The 18,860-nt window shown below is 52.2% G+C and overlaps 1 long non-coding RNA gene across 1 annotated transcript; it reads right to left on the bottom strand.

Moving 5' to 3' along the window:
• Nucleotides 1-11,012: 11,012 nt before the first annotated feature.
• On the bottom strand, nt 11,013-15,652 carry LOC119042921 (uncharacterized). The gene is made up of 3 exons (XR_005081324.2): nt 15,376-15,652; nt 12,279-12,550; nt 11,013-11,379 (listed from the first exon to the last, which is right to left on the bottom strand). It is a non-coding gene; the product is annotated as an uncharacterized LOC119042921 (long non-coding RNA).
• Between the last annotated feature and the right edge of the window lie 3,208 nt (nt 15,653-18,860).

The following is an 18,860-nucleotide window of genomic DNA, read 5'->3' on the forward strand; positions in this document are numbered from 1 at the left end:
CCGCAGCCCCGTGTCTAGGAAGCAGGGCTCACTGTGAGCAGGCGCCTACGGCCCCGGTGCGGTGACCCCCAGTGCGCAGTCCCGGAGAAGGCGAGGAACTTGTTCAATCCGAGGAGAGAAAGCAGACCGGTTAGAAGGCAAATCGCCCGGCAGAGCCAGCTGAGCCCCTGTCCGGCACAGATGCAGGACTGGCGTCAGCCCTGGAGGGAGGGAGAGCCAGTGGCTGCAGTGTCAGGCGTCGGCACTTGAACGCCCACCTCCCGCTCCAGGTGCAGGTGCTCAGGGAGGCCCTCTGTGGTGCTGGGCCTCCGTCTGCGCAGTGGCCTTCCTCCCACACTTGCTGCGAGGATCCAGCACATGTATGTGCCGTACCTGCACATGCCTGGAACATGTCTGCCTGCACGGAAACGGAAGGAAACACTCAGTAAATGTTGATTTCTTTCTGTGGCAGACGGCAAACTCTGGGCCCAGATTCTCCCCATCTCGGTAAACATATCCCTGGGCGACGACTTAGCTGCTGCTCCCACCGAGAACCACCGTAATTTCATTACTGTCCTGATGCCCGGCTGGCCTGGGACCTGCTCTGACCAATGAAGCCAGCAGAGGTAACAGTGTGTGAGGCCCAAGGCGAGTCCTCGCAGCTTCCACTTTTGCCCTTCTGGGACCTCCATGAACGGCAGTGGGCCTGGCCCAGTAGAAGTGGGAGGCCGCACAGAGGGGAAGTGAGCTTCCCCCAGGGAGACAGACCGCCAACCCCAGCTGCCGGGCACGTGAGAGACGCCATCCTGAGATGACCTTGCAGCCCAGCTGAGCCTCTGGCTGTGTGAAGCCCCATGGGGAAGCCCAGGCAAAATCACCAGAGAAGCTCCAACCAGCCCACAAAGTCACAGAAAAATAATGCATGTTTGTTGTGTTGGATCACTACACCTTAGGCTGATTTATTATGTAGCAAATTCTCACTGAAACACCTTCCCTAACCCCACCTCCAAACTGTCTTCTCCTTGGGGACTCTTAGATTTCCCCTAGCCATACCTGGCGAATTATTCCATGAAAAACTAACCATTTCTGGGGATCGGGAGCTGTGACCAGCCTGTCCTGAAGTCATCTTCACGCCCTCGTGGTACAATGATCCCATCACCCAATCAAGCAGCTCCTACCAACCAACCTGGGTCAGTAGTCGGCAAGTCTGCCTGCTCTACCCGTAAGATAGACCACAGAGTCGACTCCTTACTCCTGTTCCCAGCACCGCTTCCTGCCAGGGACCTGCAGGAGTCTCCCGACTGGTCTCTCCCACCCAGTTCTGTCGCCATTTTCCACAGTGAAACCAGAGGGACTCGTAAAATGTATTCACTCATTTAATGAAGGTTTGGTTTTGACCAGAAATAGCTGCCTCCATGGAATTTACATTCCAGTTGCTGTTTTGAAAATTAATAAATAAAATATGTGGTGATAAGTGCTAAGAAAAATGATGAGGCAGGAAAGGTGGAGGAAAATAGGTAGTGCTGGAAGGGTTTGCCATTTTCGAGAGGGTGGCTGGGGCAGGTGACAGTGTGATGGTGACACTGGAATGAGAGCCACGGGAAGAGCAAGTGTCAAGGCCAGGGGGCAGAGCCACTCTGGGCGTCCTCCCGGAACAGGGAGGAGGCCAGTGCGGCCGCAGTGTAACCAGCAAGGCAAGAGTCACAGATCAGTTCAGGGAAGTGACAGGGAGGAAAGGTGGAGAAAGTCAGGTCACACGGCACCTTAAAAGCCAACCTAAGGACTTAGGCTTTCACTGTAGTGACATGGATGGCCACAAAGCGGGGACATGGCCTGGTGTACAGCTTAGTGGTGCCATTCGGGGTCTCGGATTGATCATACGCTGGGCGATGCCCATAGCATAATTGGTGAATCTTTCCAAGTTCCACCATGGAAAATAGAGAGCAAAACCAAAAATTTATGGGAAATATGTCCCATAAAAATAACAAGGTATCCCCAAGATCCCCCAAATATAAGCGGATGATGACAAACCACTACAGATACAAGACCCGAATAGTATTAACATCTGTACAAAAGGAAGCAAAGAAGAGAGTCAGGGATCTGGCAAACCTGAAATCCCCAAATACCCAACGGGTTCCTCTATGGAAAGCCGAGAGACCCGACCAGACAACAGCCAAACTGGAAGGTTTTGCTCACTCACGTAGTGGGCAAGTTCAAGGGCACTGCAGTCAGGGTCTGAAAGGGCTAGAGCTGTCTGCAACAAATGAAAAAGGCAAGGGGAGCAGAGTCTAGAGTCCTCGGGGAAAAGCCACCACACCCTGGAACGCCACGTGGAGCACAGAAGAGGAAACTCTGGAGCAGCAAATCTCCAACCAATGAGCCGCAAGGATGTTTGAGACACACAGTTCCTGACTGTCGGTCAGGGGCACTGACCTCTTTTCCCTTGGACTGTCAAGTTTAAAAAATGACGACAGCCAGCCCATCAATAGCATCTGGTGTGGGTGAATAAAAATTATACCTATTGTTGTGTCAGATCAGCAAAAAATACATTTTTTGGCGTGCTGCAGAATTTTAGTAATTAGTTTATGTGTGCCAAGAGATGATGAAGGCTGGAACTCTCTGCCGCAGAGCAATAAGTTAGACTTTTCTTTAAAAGAGAGTAATGAGTTAGAGAAGCCAAGTGGAAGTACATCCTCTAGAGACAAAAAAAAAAAAAAACACCTGATTTCATGTAAAAAATTTTAACACACAGTAATAAGAATCAAAGTTATTTAGGAAAAAAGACAAAAGACAGGATCTCATCCCTACAGGCCATAAAACGTGCCAGAAAGAAGTCCCCACAAAGTAAATGAAATCTATAACTTACTTCAAAAAAAAAAAAACCTAAAAGAACAACATGAACCAGAGCAAAAACAAAACTCCGAAGTAAAATAATAGATTCAGGAAAGTGTTAGAAATTTTATAATCATACCAGAAATTAGATTAAGTTAAAACAGGACAAGACTATCAACATTGTGATAGGATAAGAAATGTGTGTATGGTTTTCATCTCCAGTCCCTGGGACACAGCTCCTAAAACCTGCCTAATTTTCTGAACAATAGGGGTGAGAGGAGCATCTTTGTCTATTCTTAATAAGCCTCTTTCAGCCATGCCCGAGTTTCTGCTAATGAGGGGACTCGTGGAGGCCTCCAGGTAGCCTTCCTCAGGGCCGGCTGCCAGAGGAACCAGCCACAGGCCTGGAGGTTTACAACTTTCAGCCTTACTCCCCAACCTTCGGAGAAGAAGGGCTGGGGATTGAGTCAGTCACCAGTAGCCAATGATTCAATCAATCGTGCCTATGACATGGAACTGCCATAAAAAACCTAGATAATAGAGGTCAGAGTTTCCACGTTGTAGAACATATCCACATTCCAGAAGGGTGATGGATCCCACACCCCTGAGCTCATTACTCTTCCATACTTGCCCTATGTACCTTTTCATCTAGCTGTTAAGTGTTTCCCTTGGTTCCATGGGCTATTTATAGCAAATTACAGAACCTACGAAGGGCCTCATGGGAATCCCCAATTGGTAGCCCAGTCAGAGAGAATTATGGGTAAACTGGAGACCCACTACACGTAATTGGCATCTGAAGTGAAGACAGTCTTATGGGACTGAGTCTTTAATCTGTGGTGTCTGCACTAACTCCAGGTAGTTAGTGTCCCAATTTAGTTAAATTATAGAGAATTGGAGAACCATTTGTTATAGAAAACCCATACGTTTGGTGTCAGAAGTGTTCTGAGTAGAAACAAATGACAATAGTAGCACGAATTTATAAATCCAGCAGATAATGCCTTAAGAGAAATAGAACACATAAAGGAAAAAAGTAAACGCAAAAAAATGAAGAAAGAGCGAAAAGAGATTTGAAAGCAAAAATATAGAAGATAGGCAAAGAAGATCCAACATTTGTGTAATAGGAGTCTCTAAAACAAAACAACCAAAGCAAAAAAAAAAAAAAGAACAAGAACGAACAACTACTATCCAAGAAAAAAATTCTCAAATAATCAGAAAATTGAAACTGAATATATAAAGTCAAAATGAACTCAGAATGAGTAATAGCAAATTATATTCTGGTACAATTTCTAGACTTTAAAGAAAAATACAAAGTCCCTTGGACATTCAGTCAATAAGACATAAGGGAAAGTCAGATTGTCATCAGCCTTTTCAGCGGCCGCACTTGTGCCAGGAGAACAAGTGGAAAGAGGGGAGAATGGGAGCAGAGAACTGACAGGAAGCAGAGCCGATAGGACTTCCTGATGGGTCAGACAGGGATGTGAGGGAGGAGCCAAAGATGGCCAAAGTGATCAGGAGACGGAGCCGCCACTGACTGACATAGGGTAGATTGTGAGAGGAGGAGGTTCAATACAGGGGAAAAAGAATAGTATGTACACATTGTATTCTAAATATCTATTAATAATCCACGGGGAGAGCTGAGTAGGCAGCTGTATAAAGAATCTGGAATTCAGAGCTGTGGTCTAGATTAGAAACATTCATATTCAGAAATATTAGCATATAGAAGCTATCTGAGGTCATGAGGCCGGATTAACTTAGTGAGAGAGTAAGGGTAGAGAACCGTCCCCTGTTCAAACCCTCGAGTGGCTTAAAATCAAATACGGCCCTTCGTCATGGCCCGCAAAGCCCTGCACGTGGCCCCCTCTCCCTTCCTGTCACCCCCCACCTCACCCTCCTCGTTCTGGGCAATGGGCCATTTTTCTACTCCTGCATTCACTGCTCCCTATGGCCAAGATCTGTCCCCCCAGATAAACATGCTCCCATCATTCAACCCTCTGCTTAAATGTTAGCTCCTCAGAGAAGCCTACTGACAGCGGTCCAAAATATCCACCCCTTAACCTGGCCTGCTTTTCCACTACTCACAGGTTGCCGGTTAGAGTTTCTACTGCTGCATTACCAAGTTAACAACTTACCCCAAAACCTAGCAGCTTAACACAGCCATCTGATTTGCGCATGCGTTCTGCGGGTCAGAATAATGGGCAGGGCACAGAGAGGGGGCATCTCTGCTCTACAGCCTCTGGGAACACAGAGGCTCGGGGTGACTCACAGTTAGGGTTTGGGATCATCTGCATGCTGCTCACTCAGGTACCTGGCATCTGGGCTCAGTGAGCCCAGACACTAGGAGTGTGGACCCCAGGTCTGCACGGGGCCCCTCCACGTGGCCAGGCCTCCTCCCAGTGTGGCGGCCACAGCACGGTCAGACCTATTACTGGTCACAGCAATGTAAGGACATTGTCCCAGCAAACAAGACGGCTGCATTGCCTTTTCTGACCCAGTGTCACAAGCTGTACAATGTCATCTCCTCCATACTTCACTGGTCAAGGTGGCCTCAAGTCTGTCAAGAGGAGGGACATAGACTCTATCACTTGAGGGAAAAAAGAATCAAAGGATTTGAGGGCCACGGACTGCCACATTGCCTGAGACACTCTCAGTGTTGAGCGATTCTTCCCAAGCCTGTTACCAGCAGCCTGGTAGAAAAATCGATTATCTCCTGATGTCCCTCTGCAGACCTGTGAATGCCTTGCTCCATCTCCCCCTGCCCCTAGCTGTCTGAATTCCCAGCTGCTCCGCTATATATCAAGAAGTCTTCGCTACATGTAAGATCCGGATCCCACCAGTGGAGAACACGGTCTCCCTCTTCACAGCAGGCTTCACAATCTGCCAACAGCCCCTCCTCCGTGATGGGTGGTCCCTCCCCAGTTTACAACCTGGTCCCTGTTAATCCTCTGTAACTTCTTGCCAGGACCCCTTAAAGGGATGAAATTTTTCTGAACATTGGAGAAAAAAAAAACACAACAGGGAATACTCAGCAAGCTCACAGTGGCTTGTTCACAACGCTGCTTGATTGAAAATAACTGGAGTAAGAAAGTTAATTCCAGGCTGAACTGAGTAGTTATTTTCCTAAATGGAAAGAATTGCTTGCCCTTCACCATCAAAGCCCCTAAAAATGCCACCAAGATTGTTGAATAATACTAACTGGAGACAGGAAACCGAATGACTGGAAATGCAGCTGCCCCTGGTCTGTGCATACTTACACCCACAGATCACTCTCTGGCCCAAGGGGGCCTGATCCGGGGGAAGGGCTCCATGTGCCTGAGCGCCCAGCATTGCGTGTCCAGCGCTTCACGCTTCACACTGACCGACAAGAATTTCTCTTGGCATAAATCTAAGGCTGGGCATGGGACTGTGTGAAATAACGTGACAGAAAAAGGCAGAGACCACGTCCCAGAGGGAGATGGAGTGAAGCAAAACAAAGAAGGAGGAGGACCAGCCCCACACCCAGACCCGACACGCGGGCCAGCACAGGCTGGGGTTGTCTGGACGCGGTTCCCAGGCGGAAACCTCAGTGTGATGAATCAGTTTCCTTGGACATGGAGGGGATGAAGTCTGCCGTAGAGACAGAGCGCATTTATTCCAGGAATGGCTGTGAGAACGAACTGCATGGGCAGAGGTGGGGGGTGGGGCGTGGGGAGTATGTGGTGCAGAAAAACCACCAGGAATCCCCAGTCTAGACAGTGAGCCCATCACACCCGGGGAGACGCGAACTGCCCACAGCAAAGGGCGTGTTCGGGACAGGCCGGGTGGGCCTGGCTCTCGTGTGACCGGCTCTGATACCGGAGTCACATATTGCAGACAAGTCTTTACATATCACAGACAGGAGACAGAGATGATTTGAGGACAAATGGTAATAGAAGCACAAGTCTTCTCTTCTACAAGTCCAATGTCATGGTAAACAACACCATAAAGAGTGTCCGCACCTTTACCCTGGCTGGTGTGGCTCAGTGGATTAAGTGCCAGCCTGTGAATCAAAGGGTCACTGGTTCGATTCCCAGTCAGGGTACATGCCTGGGTTGTGGGCCAGGTCCCCAGTGGGAGGTGTGCAAGAGGCAACCACACATCCATGTTTCTCTCCCTCTATTTCTCCCTCCCTTCACCCCTCCCCTCCCCTCTCTAAAAAAATAAATGAAATCTCAAGAAAAAAAGAATGTCTGCACCTCTGAAGAGTCAAGATTTCCGAGTGCAGAAGAGCATACGAGAGTGTGGAAGAAGGCGCCTTCATGGGGCAATGCAGTGACTTTGAACACGATCGCACTGAAGCAGCCTTGGCTTGCCCGGGGTCGCCATCCCTTATAAGAGTGTTGAAACTGAAGAGGTGCACCCTGGGATGACACAGTCCCACCCCTCGAACGCAGGTCCCAACTCTTTTGTGGTGACCAGGCTACAAATGCTTGACAAAAGCTTTTGGTCCTAAGGACTGGGGCACTCAGCTACTTCCCTATGAAGTGTTTTATAGGAAGAAAGTGTTTTATACTGAAGAAATAACAACTCATATTTGTGTCACATTTTTAGGTTTCAGGGGCATTTCTACCTATACCGTCTCAACTGATTTTCACAAAAACCACGTGAGGTCGGTGTGGCGTGATGCGGCCTGACTCACACCCACCGGCCTTAGCCAGCGCCCTTCTGTCTCTCCGTGCAAAAGGGACAACAGCACTGTCCCCTCAGCCTTCTGAGGGCCGGCATCCTCATCCTCCAGGAAGAGGAACGAGCTTTTGTGCCCCTCCGGGTGCAGTGTCCCACGGCCGGGCAGGAGGAACCACATCGCAGGGCCGTTGCGGGGACTCCGAAGAGGAGAGGAGCTAGGATAGAGAGAAGGGGCTCTGCTTCCAGGACTGGGGGCTTGCAGACTGTTGGGGCCCCCACAAGTTCTGAAGGCAGTGCCAGGGGACAAGGGGCAGTGTGAGGGGAGTGACTCAGACACGTCCAAGTGCAGAGGCAGGACCAGAGAGCCAAGCCCAGCTCTGAGGAAGGAAGGCAGCTTACCCCTGGTAAGAGCCCGCCCAGCTGGGATGAGATCTCCTGCCTGTCCCCGGAGTGGGATCAAGCAGTGCCCCCACTTGCATGCCAGGACTCGGCCACCCAAACACCAAGGATGCTCATGAGCCCTGCCAGGTCCCTGGACCCACAGCAATGAGGAAAGGAAGAGCTCCTGCTCCTGTCCTTTGGGGTCAGATGGGCACCCTGGAGACAGCGAAGCCAGGAGCAGACAGGAATGGATGCCAACTTTCCACCATCACTATCACCATCACCACCATCACCGTCATCTCCGCCATCACCAGCAGCAGCATCCTCATCTCTATCATCTTCATCACCATTATAACCAACATCATCTTCATCACCAGTGCCATCACCATCACCATCACAGGTCTGCCCTGCTTTCCGAGAGTTTGTATTGAGCCACTTCACTTTCTGAAAAGCCTACGTTAGCACCTGCTTTCACTAACCAGGAGAAATCCAAAGAGAATTTTCACCCTTACGAAAAACGACAGAAAGCAAAGGCAGTGCCCAGCGTTTGTGTTGCGCAAGCCCTTACAGAGACAGTGTGCAGCCCTCCGCAGCAAAGGAGCCCAGCCGAGCTCCTCCCTCCACCCCCCACACTCCCACCCCACCGAACCCCGCTCAGCGCCTCCGCACCCAGCGCCTGCGATTTAACCTGGCTGAGAGCGTCTGGGCTTTGTCGCCATTTATGTTGTGCTTCCTGCTTGCACTGTTGTTCGTGTTATTTTACCTTCCGTGTTGTTTGGTGGGATTTTTAGGCTGTTGGGCATCTGGGAAGGCTCAGAGTTTTCCATATAAATGAGTGGGAATGGCTCCTTCTCTTTACACGGTTTCAACCTGTGACAGTGTTCACACTACTTTCAGATCCCAGGGGAAGCCTGTGTCAGCGCTGTCGTTGTCCTCACCCTCACCCTCAGCTCCTGGGCCCAAAGGATTAAAGGACCTGCCAGCACCTCCCCTGTGGTGAGTGGCAGCCCCACTTCTCTGCCTCTGAGGGCCTGGCCGTTTTGTGCTCACCATGCTGTCCTGGTCCCCCGACCCTGACCCCCGGTCTCAGCCCTGGGCCTGACCAGGCAGAGGTCAGCGTGCTCAGTGCACGTCTCCTGCAGAGTGAGCACCGTCCCACTGGACGCCCTTGGCCTCCTCTCAACAGTGTTTTTTTGTCCACGCCCCCAGCACGGCCACTTTACAAGGTGAGAGACCTCCTTCCCATAACAAACCCCTTTAATACTGAAAAAATGTAAACCTTCGCTTGAAAAGAGTCCCAGACAGACCCGCTGACACAGCGTCCCCGGAAGCCGACGCATTTCCGGGCCACCCAGGTGCAGTCACCCAGGACCGGGTTTGGAGGAGAGGGACCATTGTGTGAGCAGACAGAGAGCCCTCTTCTCCGCTGCGCCTGGGAAAGCAGCAGCTGTTCTGTGCGCCTCTGTTCAGGAAACTAGTGAACAGCTCAGAGAAAATTCAGAGGAAAGCAGCAGAGATGATTAATGAGGTAGGGCAGCCCGTGGCGGGCAGCCTTGGGGGAGCACCCTGGCGGAGCCAGACCGGCATCGCCCCTGGGGGCGGGGCCACCCCGAACACAGACAGTCCTGTTCAGCGGCCCGGGGGTCTTAGTACTCTGGGAGTAACGGAGTGAAATGGAAAACGGGAGGTGTCAGCTGAGTATCAGGAACGATCGTCACAGGGAGCAGGGCTGGGAAGTGTGCTGCCCCAGTTGTGTCCTGGATGGCCAGAGCTTGGAGAAGGGACTTTCGAACAAGCGGGTGGAGCCCCGGGCCCCCAGGAGCGTGGCCCCTGGGGTCTTCAATCTCTGCGCAGGCAAAGCCAGGGAAGCACCCGTGCTTCTGCTGAGCCACCCCCTCCTGGCCCAGCACTCGGGCAGGCCCCAACCCCTGGACGGTCCCTGTGATTTAGGTCCCAACAGCCCTCCCCACATCGACCAGGGCCTTGGGAACAAGTCTTCCCTTCTCGGTCCAGTGAAGTCACTGGAACCCCTTAGTGAGGTTCCACCCCACCTGTAAATCACTGCCTTAGTCGTGCAGCTGAGCTCTCCAACAAGGGAGGGGGTGTGTCTTGAGCCCCCCCACCCCTCCAGACTCTGAAGCGGGTGTGCCCACACTGGCCTGAATCGAAGCAGCCGCTCTCCTGTTGTTCTCGCACACACGCTGTCCCGATCTGTGCTGTCCTGTGCTCAGCTGCACCCAGGACAGGGCTCCTGGATGCGGTCCAGTCCAAGGGAAGGGATGGGTGGCCAGGCAGTCGCAGCCAGGGCGGGAGCTGCTGTGAAGGCTGGAGGGTGAGGGGACCACCCGAGCTGTGTTTGCAGCAACCTCTGACCCCAGGCACCCTGGCCTCTTTCCTCTCCCACCCGTCACCTCTTTGTCAGTGTCAGCCTTGGCAGAGGCTGCCCTGCGCACCTTCCACACCGCGGTCCCTCCCTTGCAGCTGCCTCAGAAAGGCAGCACCATGAGGAAGAGGTTTCTCTCTCAACCTGTACCCAACTCTCACACTGGACAGTGTTCTTGGAGGACTCCTATCAAACTCTAGGGGCAGCCTCTCAGTGACAGGCTCATAGTGCCCGCTGGGTACACGGGCTGGCTTGGATGCCATGCCCAGAGCGATGGGGCTGCTCCCTCAGGCTCCTCAACCTGGCTCTCTAAGACTTTGCTCCACTCCGAGAAGCCACTTAACCTCTGCAGAGGCCATCTTCCTTGTAGGACATTACAGCTACTGAGATTCTATGCAGAAGACTAGCATAGTTTTGCATGAAGAAAGTGCGCACATATTTCCAGCTTCCTTACATTCAATGAAGACGTCTGTTGTTGTCGTGAGTTCATATGTTTTATTAACCCACACGCGATTACTTGTCTCCCAGTTTCTGAAGCAACAGGTCAGACAACATTTGCCACGACAATGCCTGTCCCAGTGGCCGGCCACAGAAACCCCAGCACTCACACCGAAGGTGACTGATGTCGCCATTCTCCTGCACCTTGTAGCATGTCAGGACAGCCAGCTTCAACGTTCTTTCTCCTACGCTCATGCTCCCTGGGATGTCTTCCCGTCCTGAGCACCACCACAAAGTCTCAGCCCCAGGTGGAGAGTGGACTCCTCTTGAAAGTTTTAGTCGGGCAAAGTGTGCCCGTCTTCCAGGTGCGTGCGGCAAAGACCAGTCTTTGCTGGTCAGAAGTAGCTGCTCCTCACCCCGGATCCTGGCCTTCACATTTTCTGGGGCATCCGAGGGCTCGCCCTGGAGAGCGATGGTGTTCTGCTAGGGGTCTTCACAAAAATCTGCATCTCGGTGGCGGTTCCGCCATGGATGGCAGAGCAGGAGAAAAGTTCAGTGATTTATTCAGTAGACATTTGTTGGCGGGGACCCTAGCCCGGCTCGCAGTGGGCTGTCATCAGTAGCTTGCTTGCCTGTGTCCCCATGAGACTGAGGTCCCGTGGGTGAGACCGCGTCACAGTCCCGCACATGGTATCACTCCACACGTCAGTCTAAGGAAAGCAGACCTGTGGGGGGAAATCAGTAGGGGTCAAGTCCATTGCTTATTTTAGTGTGAATGTCTTTAATCCTTGCCCACGGGTCTGCTTATTGGTTTAGAGAGAAAGGAAAGAGAAACATTGATGTAAGAGAGAAACATCCATCAGTGGCCTACTGTATACCCCTGACTGGGGATTGAACCCACAGCCTACGAACGTGCCCTGACGGGGGATTGAGCCCTCAGTTCTTTGGTGTCCGGGACAACGTTCCAACCAACTGAACCACCAGCCAGGGCTTTAGTGTGAATTATTAAAAAATAAGTTACATGAAATGATCATCTAACGTGAGTTTTAAAACAGTTTTCCCGTAGAAAGCTGCTTATAATAACCAACACAAAGTACTGGCCCACGGCCTGCTGGAACTGCAGCTCTGATATACTATTTTTCTCGCTTCTTATTCACCTTTACAGAACAGCAGCCATCCTTTGTAATGGGTGTCCTAGAGACGCAGGGGATCACATCAAGTTTTACCCTATTGCAAGGTCATGTTTTCAGCAGTTGTTTTTAAAGGTAAGCAAATGAAAACATGTTTTAGGAAGGGTCTCCAAACAACAGACTCCATGGGGGTGGGAGGTCCCCACAAGCTGGGCGACTCAGCTCTACCATGTGAGCTGGTGAGACACCATACCCCACAAGTGCACCACCTCCATCCCTTCACAGTCGAGGTTTCGATCCAGCCAACATTGTTCACAAGCGTCTTAGCCATCTAGCCCTGGGTCGATATTTGCAGATGGGGTCTTAAAAGAGGTAATTGAGGTAACGTGAGGACATGAGGGCCCCAACCCAGCCTGACAGGGGTCCTCACGAGAAGAGGACAGAGGACACAGACACACGTGGAGGGGGGACCATGGGAGGAGACAGCCGCCTACCTGCCGAGGAAAGAGGCCCCCGAGGAACCAACGCTGCCAACACCTTGACCTTGGACTTCTGGCTCCCGAACCATGAGATCATTTCTGTCACTTCAGCCTCCTGGGCTGCGGGGCTCTGTCACGGCGGCTGGGCAGACTCATGCAGATGTGCTCCCTGAGACGGGGCGGTCAGTCTGGGGGCACCTGGCATTGGCGGCAACAGAAAAGCCCTCCTCTGGCTGGAGATGCCCGCCCACCTGTCAGCGGGGGCTCCTGTGACAGAACACTGCAGGCTGCGGGGTGAGACAGCAGACACGCTTCTCAGTTCTGGAGGCCCGGAGCCCAAGTCCAGGTGTCAGCTGAACGGTTCTGGTTAGGACTCTCCTCTGGCTCGCAGGTGGCCACCTTCTCCCTGTGTCCCTAAGGGCACTAATGTCATCATGGGGTCCCACCTCCATGACCTAATTACCCCCCAAGAACCCTACCTCCTAACACAACCACATTGAAAGTCGGGTTTTAATATATGAACTTGGAGCACATGAACTTGTGCTCCAGAGCACCAGCTGACCTCTGAGACTTGAAGTTCATTTACAAGGAAGCCAGCCTTTTATTTCAAGGTTAAACATGAGGACTAAATGCAAATGAACGTGCAAAAAGTAATGACTATCTCTGAATGTCAAGTAGCAAAACCCCTCGGGGAGGGCTCACTGTGGAGAGACACACAGAGGGAAGAAGGGCTGGACTCCGGGTGGGGGGGGCCGCAGCGTAGAGAACCGGGGAGCACAGACTCGGCAGGGCCCGCACGGCAGGGTGAAGCTCTGCCAGCTGCAGGGTCGCCTCCGCCCCACTCTGAGAGGGGACCAGCGACACGGCATCAGCAGAGAGACATCAGCGCCTCATCCCAGTTCTGAGACTGTCTGCTGGAGGCCAGCCGCTGCGGATGGGCCGCAGAACCATCAGAGGTTCTTCTGGGAGGGTCCTCACTGTCACGGCTTGAGCAGGAGCCACGAGGATGGCGCCTGCACTGCGGTCAGAAGAACCGAACCGGCCCCTGCAGCTCTGGAGCCCACAGGTTTCTCTGAGCCCAACGAGAGGGTGACTGCCACTGACATTGCTCAGGAAAGTGCCACCCCTCTGAGCACGGGGACCAGTTTTAGAGGGAACAGAGGGACACGCCTCGGGCATGAGAGAGCCAGAGGAGCGGCCAGCCTCCCGGGCGGGAAGCCCTTAACGTGTGGGGCCTGGGCACAGGCTCACGAGAGCGCTGCTCCGGCCCCCTCATTTCACAGCTGGGGAGCTGAGGCCCCAGTGCAGAGCGGATGCCCAATGTCACACCTCCTGGGCACCGCTGGGCCCCTCTCTGGGACCAGGCCAAGGTCCTGGTCTGCCCCTCCGACCCCCCACATCCTTTCCATTTCCCCCCAGACACGTCTCACGTCCATCTACGCCTCCTCACTGCGGCCGAGCTTCCGCCGCCTGTCTCTGAGGTGCAGCAATAGCCTGCTTTTCTCTCCCAAGGCCCGAGTGATCTTAGTAACGTGCGTCCCGAGGTCTCTGCACATGTCCCTCCCCTGCCTCCCCACCGGCCTCCTGCCCCCCTCGTGCAGCCTCCATGGCCTTCCTGCACTTCCTCCTGCACCTCGGGGCCCTTGCACACAGTGGGCCTCCCCGCCCCAATCAGGTTAAGGTCATGCAGCCCCCGGAGGGCAGCTGTGCCCCAGGGAGCGCCCACGAGACCAGCATGGGCGGGTGAGCGAGATGGGTGGCAGAGGGTGCACTTGCAGAAACGCCAGCGTCTTCCCAGGTCTGGCGCTCCCACCCTGCTGCCCCCGGGGGTCCCAGCCTCACCGCACGTGGGCCACCCCACACTCAGAGAACCTGCTGCACGACTGGAGAGGGTCCCCAGGCAGGCCTGCCCAGGAAGCCCTCATTCCAGATCATTCCTGCCTGTGTGCCCTCTGGGTCTCGACCAGGCCCCCTAGGGGTGCCACACTTCACGTCCAACTCAGACATGAAGTGTTGATGTGCCACCGCCAAGGAACCAACAAGAACAGGGTCCTGGAACGCAGGGCCACATTCAGTTCTGCCCTGAAAATGCAGCCCACGGTGCAGGAGCAGGCCCTCCGTCCCTGCAGAGACCCCGCTGCGCCCTCGAGGCAGACCACAGCTACCACGCACAGACCAAGGTCAGCAGCAAGCGTCCCGAGGGGCGTGCTGCTCAACCGACTCCCTCTGCTTACTCCACAAGGAAGTCTGGTTCCAATCCCCACGCAGAAGGTTCTAGAAACCTGTGAAAGGCGGGTGTGGTGTCAGGTGCCCAGCTGGTCCTCATCAGCCTGAGGAGTTCCACTCAGGTATTTATTATGAATTTTCTGTTTCATTTAGGCCTCACAAGTAACCAATGACCTAATTAGATCAAAAGAAATTTTAAATTATTTAAATAATAACATTTTACAATCATATGGTGCTTCTCAACTTCAGAGTGTTTCCATGTATCTTATTTCACTTGTATATCAGAATGCATTCTTACTGATAAATATATTGACTGCTTGATTAAAGCCTTTAAAAATGCTGTTTACTTCGCTATCACCTTCAAACCCCGTTCTCAATGACAAATCAAACAGACACATAGAAACAGGAAGTCCCTTAAGGAAAATAGTACACACGTCTGAAGTTATCTTTTACAAGATCAGCAAAGCGGCAGCGTGATTAGTTCAAAACACGTTTCTACTTAAACTTCCGGCACACACAGCAGGCGCATAACCTGCCCGACAACTGCAGAAAACAACTCAACTACTGAACAAAATACTTCAAAAATAATAAGCTTCAAGAGACTCGAGAAAGGAAGAAACACTTAGAAGGCAAGTGAAGACCTCTCAGTTCATTACCTAGAACACCAAAGCCGCTTTCTTCCCCAGGCCCCTGCCAGGCTCCGTAACTGGAGCTCCTCTTCCCCAGGTCCTGAGAAGTGCGGGACCGGGAGATGCGGCCGGAGTCCGATGAAAACCACCGGTAGCTCCTGCACAGCGGCGCCTCCTCGGGTCTGGGTGAACTCCCCGGGCGCCGCACAGTTGCCCACCTCGCAAACCTTGCCACTCGTGGAAGGGAAGACATTTACCTGGAAAACTGCAACCACAAGCAAGCCCCACTCTGAAAAGTTAAGAATAGCAAACAGATTGGGTAAGAAAACCAAAATTCCAATTCCCACCGAGCTGGGGAGAAAGCGGCAGCTTTCCCACCCTGGTGCCCACACTGTGGGGCTCCGGCCGCCAGGAGAGCTGCAGCAGCCTGGGGAGGAGGGCCGAGGTCTCCAGAGCCCTCGAGAGCTGGAGAGCTGCAGAGCTGCAGAACCCCCAAAGACACCCTGGCAAGGCAGGACGTGGCTAAGTGACACCATAACGTCACACGCTCAGGGACGACAAACAGAGTGGAAATCTGCGCCCTGGCCAAGTAGCTCAGTTGGTTGGAAATCGTCCCCATACGCCAAGGTTGAGGGTTCGGTGCCTGGTCAGGGCACAGAAAGAATCAACCAATGAATGAGTGAGTAAGTGAGTGCAAGAGCAAACAGATGTTTCTCTCTCTCTCTCCAAGATCAATAAAAAAAGAAAACGCTACAAAAGGTTTTGTAAAATTTGTGTGGGTGAATCTACATAAAATGAGATGGTGTAAAACAATAATAATTCTGTTCCATTTGTGGGGTTAAAATAAAACAAGTCAGAACCAGGGCGCCCGACTGACCACGCAGCCATCAGGAGCCAGTAATGGACACTCGGGGGCTCCAGGGTCTCTGCACTACTCGGGAGGATAAAGGCACCGCTTAACTGTGCATGCCAGAAGTTCAAGGTCAACCTTAAAATAATAGAAATAATAAATATAAATAGAACGTCTCAACTTGTGGAGGGAAATAAGTAAAAATACATATTCAATTTCAAAAAAAGTCAAGAAAGATAGAAAAATTAAAGGAAAAAATGCAGGACAAAGAAGAATCACAAAAGATGGTCAAAACAAATCCAAAGATTATAGTGGGTATTTTATAAACAATAAATGCAAAAAAATTAAACACTCCAATTGAAAGATAAAGATTGTCAGATTTCAGGTGAGAAATTAATCCATCCATATGGTATTCATAAAAGACACAACTTAAATATAAGAATCAACCCTGGCTGGTGTGGCTCAGTGGATTGAATGCTGGCCTGTGAACTGAAAGGTCACTGGTTCCATTCCCAGTCAGGGCACATGCCTGGGTTGCGGGCCAGGTCAGGCCCCCAGTAGGGACCCCACAAAAGGCAACCCCACACTGATGTCTCTCTCCCTCTCCTTCTCTCTCCCTCCCCCTCTCTAAAATTACATAAATAAAATCTTTAAAATACACATATATGTGTAAGAATCAGAAAGAATTAAAAATAGAAAGATAGAAAGCAACATGCCAGGTAAGCCTAAAAAAAGTCTGAGATTGGCTTCATGATAATGTGAATCGTAGGCTTTAAAATGGTTAAGGGGGCAAATGTATAAAGACAGTAAATTTTAGGTTAAGATGGTAAATCGTTTATCCGTACGTCAGTAACTAATATACAAAAAAATAAACCGCGAGGCAAACAAATAATTGTTAGAGATAAGAGTCGCAGGTGATGATGAAGACATAACCCTGTACCTTCCTGACACAGACACTGACGACCCACAGAGGACACCGAATGGACTTCCCGAAGGGACAAACCACGAGACGGTGGGCGGTTCCAGCACAGCCCCGCGCAGGTGAACAGGCCAGGAGTCAGAATGCAGCGTGTCCAACGTCACCACTGACAGACGTGCCCACGGGCTCGGCCCAGGAAACCCGTGCCTGACACTGCACGCTACTCAGGTGTGCGAGAACATACGAACATGCATGAAAACCACCGCAAACCCGTTAATGGGGACAGTGCCAATACATTTCAAAAGATCGGTATTTTGCAAATTATAGTATTTAACTAGAATGCCATGAAGTTAGAAATCAATAATAAAAAGATAAATTTAAAAATCTGAAATGTTTAGACATTAAGAAATCCACTTCCAAAAGCACGAAGAAATAAAAATGCTTAGAAAGACAAAATAACAAAAGATGTGCCAGTTTGTAGGGAGGAAAATTATAAGCGTTTGCCGAAAAATACGAAGGAACTAAACAAATGGGGGGAGATGCCTTGTTCCGGGATTAGGAGACTCGGTATTGCAAAGCTAGTGCAAACCACCACAAACTAGTGCTCGGGACTGGCCGGGAGCGGCTCAGAGGCTCAACGTGAGCCCCCAGAGAATGGTAGGAAGCGGGGCTCAGCAGGGAACCTCACAGGAACACTGAACAGTGACCCTGCCTGACAGCATGCTTTCGTCCTTTTTAGGGGACCGATTTCCAGGTGATTTTCAGGTGCTTGTTGTTTTCCTGACGTGTCTTTTGTTTTCCTTTGTGCCGTGTCTTGCTCTGTGTTTAGCCTTCCTCAACGTGTTTGCAAACTGTCCCCGTAGAGTGGACTGTAGGGCCAGTCCCAGCTGTGGTGGGGGAAGGGGCCAGAAGAAAGGAAGGAAGCTGTTTCCAGGCCAGGCGCAAACATTCCCAGGGGCCTTGGTTTGCCCTGCTGCTGTAACAAAGCACCTCGGCTGGGCAGCTAAAACAGAAGTTTATTTCCTCCCGGTGCTGGAGGCTGGGGGCCTGGGATCAAGGTGTGGGTGGGGCGGGTTCCTCCTGTGTCTCTCTCCCCGGCATGTCCATGGCTGTCTTCTCCCTCAGTCCCCACACGGCCCCCCTCCCTGTGGCCCAGTCTCCTATTCTCGGGAGGCCCCCAGGCATGGCCGAGTAGGGCCCACAATGAAGGACCTCATTTTACCTCGACTGCCTCTTTGAAAACTCCAGTCTCCAAATAGTCACGTTCTGAGGTCCTGGGGGTTAGCACTTCAGTGAAGAGTTTTGGAGGACATGATTCGGTTGAGCACACACCAAGTGGCAGGCACCTTGCAGGCGTGACTTCAAGGAACCCTCCCAGCAACACCGTGGGGTAAACAGCACTGTTCCCATGTCCCCGTGATGAAACCAAGGCTGAGACCATGAGGTCACTGGGCTACTGCCACACACCTGGCAAATAGAAGACACATGAGTCACACCAGGGTTTCCTGGGCTGGGGAGGGAAGGGGAGAAGGTGGCCTGTCACACAGGCTGGCACCAAGAATAATTCACTGACATGTGCAGTGCTGTCGGCCAAGCCTGCCTCCTCCACCCTGTCCATCACTGCCCTGTCCATCACCGCCCTGTCCATCACCTGCTGTGCCTCCTTGTCCCGGTGTCAAGCTCTGGACATCTGCTCCCGCAGGAACTGGAGAGGCGCCCTGTTCCTAGGAAAGATGGCGAGTGTGAAGGAGCAGAGACGCTCAGAGCCGAGGCCGGTGCTGCTCTGACTCGGGGCTGGAGAGGGGGCGGCTGGAGGCCGGGGCAGCACCGCAGAGGGAAGCAGCCCGGGGACTCTGCATAGTGGGGCCGGGGCTGTGAGCAGGGAAGTGCGGCCACGGCCACTTCTTCCCTGGAATTCAGTCCCCGTCTGGCCGATCGGGGTTCCCATGTGCTAGGAGCTGACCTGTGCCCCC

This window comes from Artibeus jamaicensis, unplaced genomic scaffold (assembly GCF_021234435.1).
Source record: "Artibeus jamaicensis isolate MK-2021 breed Jamaican fruit bat unplaced genomic scaffold, CSHL_Jam_final contig_473, whole genome shotgun sequence".
NCBI classification, from domain to species: Eukaryota; Metazoa; Chordata; class Mammalia; order Chiroptera; family Phyllostomidae; genus Artibeus; species Artibeus jamaicensis.